Source organism: Dendrobates tinctorius, unplaced genomic scaffold, assembly GCF_039654945.1.
Source record: "Dendrobates tinctorius isolate UK_male_01 unplaced genomic scaffold, ASM3965494v1 ptg000041l, whole genome shotgun sequence".
Taxonomy (NCBI): domain Eukaryota; kingdom Metazoa; phylum Chordata; class Amphibia; order Anura; family Dendrobatidae; genus Dendrobates; species Dendrobates tinctorius.
In genome coordinates, this window is record NW_027361709.1 from 3,893,227 (window position 1) to 3,900,956 (window position 7,730).

General features: G+C 49.4%; 1 long non-coding RNA gene across 2 annotated transcripts in view; it reads right to left on the reverse strand.

The window, feature by feature from the left end:
• LOC141088883 (uncharacterized) overlaps nt 1-3,844 on the reverse strand; it is a 29,058-nt gene extending 25,214 nt beyond the window's left edge. Inside the window, exon 1 of one of the 2 annotated variants that reach the window (XR_012232089.1) lies at nt 3,529-3,844. This is a non-coding gene — a long non-coding RNA (uncharacterized lncRNA). The remainder of the gene's footprint in view (nt 1-3,528) is intronic. The other variant, XR_012232090.1, reaches the window with a different exon arrangement.
• Between the last annotated feature and the right edge of the window lie 3,886 nt (nt 3,845-7,730).

Below are 7,730 nucleotides of genomic sequence, written 5' to 3' on the forward strand. Positions count from 1 at the left end.
TACCCCGAGTGTCAGTGTCATTATCCTGCACTCCGAGTCAGTGTCATTATCCTGTACCCCGAGTGTCAGTGTCATTATCCTGTACCCCGAGTGTCAGTGTCATTATCCTGTACCCCAAGTGTCATTATCCTATACCCTGAGTGTCAGTGTCATTATCCTGTACCCCGAGTGTCAGGGTCATTATCCTATACCCCGAGTGTCAGTGTCATTATCCTGTACCCCAAGTGTCATTATCCTATACCCTGAGTGTCAGTGTCATTATCCTGTACCCCGAGTGTCAGTGTCATTATCCTGTACCCCAAGTGTCAGTGTCGTTATCCTGCACTCCGAGTCAGTGTCATTATCCTGTACCCCGAGTGTCAGTGTCATTATCCTGTACCCCGAGTGTCAGTGTCATTATCCTGTACCCCGAGTGTCAGTGTCATTATCCTGTACCCCGAGTGTCAGTGTCATTATCCTGTACCCTGAGTGTCAGTGTCATTATCCTGTACCCGTGTGTCAGTGTCATTATCCTGTACCTGAGTGTCAGTGTCATTATCCTGTACCCCGAGTGTCAGCGTCATTATCCTGTACCCCAAGTGTCATTATCCTATACCCTGAGTGTCAGTGTCATTATCCTGTACCCCGAGTGTCAGTGTCATTATCCTGTACCCCAAGTGTCAGTGTCATTATCCTGTACCCTGAGTGTCAGTGTCATTATCCTGTACCCGAGTGTCAGTGTCATTATCCTGTACCTGAGTGTCAGTGTCATTATCCTGTACCCGAGTGTCAGTGTCATTATCCTGTACCCCGAGTGTCAGTGTCATTATCCTGTACCTGAGTGTCAGTGTCATTATCCTGTACCCCGAGTGTCAGTGTCATTATCCTGTACCCCGAGTGTCAGTGTCATTATCCTGTACCCCAAGTGTCATTATCCTGTACCCCGAGTGTCAGTGTCATTATCCTGTACCCTGAGTGTCAGTGTCATTATCCTGTACCCGAGTGTCAGTGTCATTATCCTGTACCTGAGTGTCAGCGTCATTATCCTGTACCCTGAGTGTCAGTGTCATTATTCTGTACCCGAGTGTCAGTGTCATTATCCTGTACCCCGAGTGTCAGTGTCATTATCCTGTACCTGAGTGTCAGTGTCATTATCCTGTACCCCGAGTGTCAGTGTCATTATCCTGTACCCCGAGTGTCAGTGTCATTATCCTGTACCCCAAGTGTCATTATCCTGTACCCCGAGTGTCAGTGTCATTATCCTGTACCCTGAGTGTCAGTGTCATTATTCTGTACCCGAGTGTCAGTGTCATTATCCTGTACCCCGAGTGTCAGTGTCATTATCCTGTACCTGAGTGTCAGTGTCATTATCCTGTACCCGAGTGTCAGTGTCATTATCCTGTACCCCGAGTGTCAGTGTCATTATCCTGTACCTGAGTGTCAGTGTCATTATCCTGTACCCCGAGTGTCAGTGTCATTATCCTGTACCCCGAGTGTCAGTGTCATTATCCTGTACCCCAAGTGTCATTATCCTGTACCCCGAGTGTCAGTGTCATTATCCTGTACCCTGAGTGTCAGTGTCATTATCCTGTACCCGAGTGTCAGTGTCATTATCCTGTACCTGAGTGTCAGCGTCATTATCCTGTACCCTGAGTGTCAGTGTCATTATTCTGTACCCGAGTGTCAGTGTCATTATCCTGTACCTGAGTGTCAGTGTCATTATCCTGTACCCGAGTGTCAGTGTCATTATCCTGTACCCCGAGTGTCAGTGTCATTATCCTGTACCCGAGTGTCAGTGTCATTATCCTGTACCCCGAGTGTCAGTGTCATTATCCTGTACCCGAGTGTCAGTGTCATTATCCTGTACCCCGAGTGTCAGTGTCATTATCCTGTACCCCAAGTGTCAGTGTCATTATCCTGTACCCCGAGTGTCAGTGTCATTATCCTGTACCCGAGTGTCAGTGTCATTATCCTGTACCCCGAGTGTCATTATCCTGTACCCCGAGTGTCAGTGTCATTATCCTGTACCCTGAGTGTCAGTGTCATTATCCTGTACCCGAGTGTCAGTGTCATTATCCTGTACCCGAGTGTCAGTGTCATTATCCTGTACCCCGAGTGTCAGTGTCATTATCCTGTACCCGAGTGTCAGTGTCATTATCCTGTACCCCGAGTGTCAGTGTCATTATCCTGTACCCGAGTGTCAGTGTCATTATCCTGTACCCCGAGTGTCAGTGTCATTATCCTGTACCCGAGTGTCAGTGTCATTATCCTGTACCCCGAGTGTCAGTGTCATTATCCTGTACCCGAGTGTCAGTGTCATTATCCTGTACCCGAGTGTCAGTGTCATTATCCTGTACCCGAGTGTCAGTGTCATTATCCTGTACCCCGAGTGTCAGTGTCATTATCCTGTACCCGAGTGTCAGTGTCATTATCCTGTACCCCGAGTGTCAGTGTCATTATCCTGTACCCGAGTGTCAGTGTCATTATCCTGTACCCCGAGTGTCAGTGTCATTATCCTGTACCCCGAGTGTCAGTGTCATTATCCTGTACCCCGAGTGTCAGTGTCATTATCCTGTACCCGAGTGTCAGTGTCATTATCCTGTACCCCGAGTGTCAGTGTCATTATCCTGTACCCCGAGTGTCAGTGTCATTATCCTGTACCCTGAGTGTCAGTGTCATTATCCTGTACCCGAGTGTCAGTGTCATTATCCTGTACCCCGAGTGTCAGTGTCATTATCCTGTACCCCGAGTGTCAGTGTCATTATCCTGTACCCGAGTGTCAGTGTCATTATCCTGTACCCCGAGTGTCAGTGTCATTATCCTGTACCCTGAGTGTCAGTGTCATTATCCTGTACCCCGAGTGTCAGTGTCATTATCCTGTACCCTGAGTGTCAGCGAAATTTTTCTGCACCCTACCTGGTTACTGGCTGTATGCTGTAGAGCAGTCAGGTTAATATCACCAATGGGGCAGTGGGTGGATTCTTTGTACTTCACTACTAGCTATGTCCCCGCTCTATAATTAATGATGATTTATTTCAGAGTCACTGGATTTATTTTCAGCAGAGAACATATGTCTGAGGCTTTGGATGCTGATGAATATTGATTCACAGTAATACATTTCTACTGGAAGCTAAATTTGGCCACAATTAGCTGCACTCCAGGAATATTATAAACATTTTGTAGCCGCTCTTGGCAAGACTTCCGCGCATTACAGGTAGAAACAATAGGGTCCATTCTTGTGTTTCTTAAAAGCCAAACTTGGAAGAAAACTTTTTTTTGGGCTTATGAACAGAGACACTATCCTTGTATGTTATGGGCTGCAATATTTAGAGGTCATGCTGTCTACACTATAATAACAGCTACCATATCAGTAGATCACATCTGTAGATTGCCATGCCCGCCATGTCCGTTATGTCTGTCATGCCCGCCATGTCTGTTATGCCTGTCATGCCGCATGACTCCTGGAGCGGTGTGCACGTGCACTGAATTCTCATGCCCGTTATGTCTCGTGCTGCAAGATGCCTGGAGCAGTGTGCACGCGCGCCTTACCTCATGGCTGCACGCCGTTGCTAGGTAACCATCCGTCTCTGCTCTGACTCTGCAATCCTCTATGTATTCCTGGAGCCCCTGATCATGTGACCTTTCCTATGTTCCAGCACTGTCTGATTCTGCAATCCTCTATGTATTCCTGGAGCCCCTGATCATGTGACCTTCTCTATGGTTCAGCCCAGTCTGATCTAGCAACGCTCTCTATGATCCTGGAGGATCTGAACCGGAAGTCCTTCCCTGATCCTGACCCGGAACTGCAGGTGCTATGGTGCTATATCAGACCGCCCCTTCCTATGGTCGGGGCCTGAGTATCATGTTGCTTCCCTGCATGGCTGCTTGGTCTGCTCGGTCACTCCCTGTATTCTGTGCCCCTGCACTCTGCCCTGTCGTGCGTCTCTGCACACGCTCTGTGCTTGTACTCTGTCTCTAGTCTCTAGCCATGCCTTATGTTGTCTCTCGTGCCATGTTTGTCCTTGCTATGCTTTGCCTTGTAGTACTTCCTATGTTCTCTGCCTTGCCTGTTTCTCCATGTCTGGCCTTTGCTATTCTGAGCCTTGTAGTGCTTCCACGTTCTCTGTCTCTGCCTGGTTTTCCGTATTCTGTCTTATGGTGCTCTCTTGCACATTCCATGTCTAGTCTCAAGGTTCTGCCTTGACCCGGCTCTGGGCTTCGGCCTACGCTCCGCTGCTAGACTTTGTCCTGTCGTGCTCTCTTGCACATTTCCACGCTAGTCTCAAGGTTCTCCATTGACCCGGCTCTGGGCTTCGGCCTACGCTCCGCTGCTAGCTTTGTTCTGGCTCTGACCTGGCTCTGTGTTTCTGCCTTCGTTCCGCTCATTGTTCCATACCCTGCCTAGCTGTCACGTCACCGCCAGACTCAGGGCCTGCTATCCCGGCCTCGGCCAGTAGGAGGCGCCGGACTATCACATCGCCGTCAGACTCAGGGCCTGCTGTCCCGGCCTCGGCCAGTAGGAGGCGCCGGACTATCACATCGCCGTCAGACTCAGGGCCTGCTGTCCCGGCCTCGATCACTAGGAGGCGCCGGACTGTCCCATCACCGTCTGACCCGTGGCCTGCAGTCCCGGCCTCGGTCTCTGGGAGGCGCTGTGCTTCAACCCCGAGTGGTGGCGGCGATAGTCATGAGGCTCCTGCGCAGGCGTCCGCTGGACGCAGGCTTCGCTCCTCGGTCAGTCATGAAGGGGTTGGTGCATCACCATCCAGTCTGGTCCTGGGGGCGGTCCGGATGACATCATCAGCCCACGGGCCTGTGAGGGATGACCTGATCCCTCAAATACCTTGGGACTGCTCTTGCAGGCCGCCGGATATATTCTTGGTTCCCCTGCGTGTTACTGTGTGTATTACTGTTGACTGACTCTGACTTTTGCCTGGACTTCTGACCCTTCTTCTGCCTAACGATTCTGTACCTCTGCGACTCTCCTGGTTTATGACTCTGACTTCGGCCTGGATTCTGACTCTGCTTCTGCCTAAAGATTCTGTACCTCTGCGACTCTCCTGGTTTATGACTCTGGCTTCGACCTGGTATCTGTCTTTGCTGCTGTCTACCGTTTTTATACCTTTTCTGCCTGACTGGTTTAGTCTCGGATATCATTGCCTCTGTGTCCTGTATTGGAACACCTTTCTGGCGACCGCCCTGCTCTGGTCATTGCTCCTATTCAGACAGCGCCTACTGGGCTCTGCTATAAATCCAGATCCCTGTATAGGGGTAAAGGGTGTCAGTGTTTCTCGGAGTGTTGTCTGGCTGCAGCCCAGACCGCAGGCAGACGTCACATTATATCCGGCCCAAGAAATAAAACTGCTTTTTGTGTCTATACTTAACACATATAAAAGCAGTTTTCCTTACCTTTTTTTTTCCTTCCTCCTGACTGAGCTGATTCTTGGCCCAAACACCTGTTACATTGCACAGCCTGGAAGGTCACTCTCAGGCTCAAGCATGCTGCAGCCTGGAAGCTTCAAGGAAAATGCTGGCTGTTGGAAATCCACATTCCTGGATCATCGCCCCCTGGACAGCTCTGGGGGCCAGGTATTGCCCGCAAATGCGGTCAAACTGTTGTTACCAGTTTCTCTCTCTTTTGCTAAGAAACGTCCTGTGTGTGAAGGCTTATGTGGATTGTGGTGCTGCCGGCAACCTTATGGATTTTTTATTTGCTAAGAGTCTGGGTGTACCTCTGTCAAGGCTTAAAGCGCCTATTCAGACTATTACAATTAATGGTACATCTATAGACCAGGGAGGCGTGGAATTAGTTACTGCCGAAATTTCTATGTCAGTGGGGACATTACATAACGAACAAATGTCATTTCTTGTTATATACAATTTATTAGATCCAGTTGTGTTAGGCATGCCATGGTTACACCAACATAATCCGGTTATTGACTGGCGCATAGGTGACGTTGTGCGCTGGAGTCCATGGTGTCAGAGAAACTGTATGTCTTTTTCAGTAAACCAGATTAAAATTAAAACACCTTCTATTCCACATGCGTTTAGGGATTATGAAGATGTTTTCTCTATAGTGGAGTCGGAGAAACTACCTCCTCACAGAGAATACGATTGTCCTATTGACTTGGTCCCTGGTGCCCGTCTCCCTAAGGGGAGAATATTCAACCTCTCTGGTCCTGAGCGTGTAGCCATGAAGGAATACATAGCAGACAGCCTTCGAAAGGGCTTCATTAGACCTTCCACCTCACCTGTAGGAGCTGGGTTTTTCTTTGTAGAGAAAAAAGATGGTGGACTCAGACCATGCATTGACTACCGTGAGCTGAACGCCATAACCGTAAAAAATCAATACCCACTGCCACTAATTCCTGATCTGTTTAATCAGTTACTGGGAGCCCGCTGGTTTACTAAGCTTGACCTCCGGGGGGCATATAACCTGGTCCGCATAAGAGATGGGGACGAATGGAAAACGGCCTTTAATACACCCCTTGGCCATTTTGAGTACTTGGTAATGCCCTTCGGACTCAGTAACGCTCCTGCAGTATTTCAGCACTTCGTCAATGATATTTTCAGAGACATTTGTGGGGTGTATGTCGTCGTATATCTGGACGACATTTTGATTTATTCTGCTGACCCTGTGACACACGCTCAACACGTCCGTTCAGTACTGCAGAGACTGCGCGAAAACTCTTTGTTCGCGAAATTTGAAAAATGTGGTTTTTTTTGCCGAAGAGGTGCAGTTCTTAGGATACATGGTCTCAGGCAAGGGGTTCCGCATGGATCCTGCCAAGATTCAACCCATTAAGGATTGGGTACAACCCAAATCGCTGAAAGCACTGCAGCGATTTTTGGGATTTGCGAATTATTATCGCAAATTCATCAGGGGATTCTCAGAGATTGCCAAGCCACTCACGGACCTTACCCGGAAAGGGGCGGACGTGACTAATTGGAATCCTGAGGCAACCCGGGCTTTTTCTACACTAAAGGAGTGCTTCGTGGCCAACCCGGTGTTGATTCAACCAAACTTGGACCACCCGTTTATTGTGGAAGTAGATGCCTCCGAAGTCGGAGTGGGAGCAGTGCTCTCGCAAGGCACTGCATCCCTCACTCAGCTTCGCCCATGTGCCTTTTTCTCCCGCAAATTCTCTGCCACGGAGAGAAACTATGACATCGGCAACCGAGAACTATTGGCAATCAAGTGGGCCTTCGAGGAATGGCGCCACTTCCTCGAAGGCGCCAAACACAAAGTTACTGTTATTACCGATCACAAAAACCTAACCTACCTAGAGTCGGCTAAAAGACTAAACCCTAGGCAGGCCAGGTGGGCCTTGTTTTTCTCCAGGTTTGATTTCTTAATCACCTTTCGCCCCGGAACCAAAAATGTGAGGGCAGATGCCCTCTCCCGCAGCTTTTGTCACACACACACCGAGGACTATGAACCAGGTCCCATATTGGCTAATGGCATTGTCGTGTCGGCAGTATCTCTGGACCTTCTGGAGGAGATCCGTAGGTCATCAGAACGAGCTCCTGACACTACGCCCCCCCAAAAATTATTCGTTCCAGCTACCTTTCGCTTACGAGTGTTAAAAGAATCTCACGACTCCGTCCTGGCAGGCCACCCGGGTCTTAATAATACCACTAGGCTGGTAACCAGGAACTTTTGGTGGCCAACGGTGGCCAAGGACTGTAAGGAGTACGTCTCAGCGTGTGAAGTCTGTGCCCGCGCCAAGTCCCCCCATAACCGTCCTACC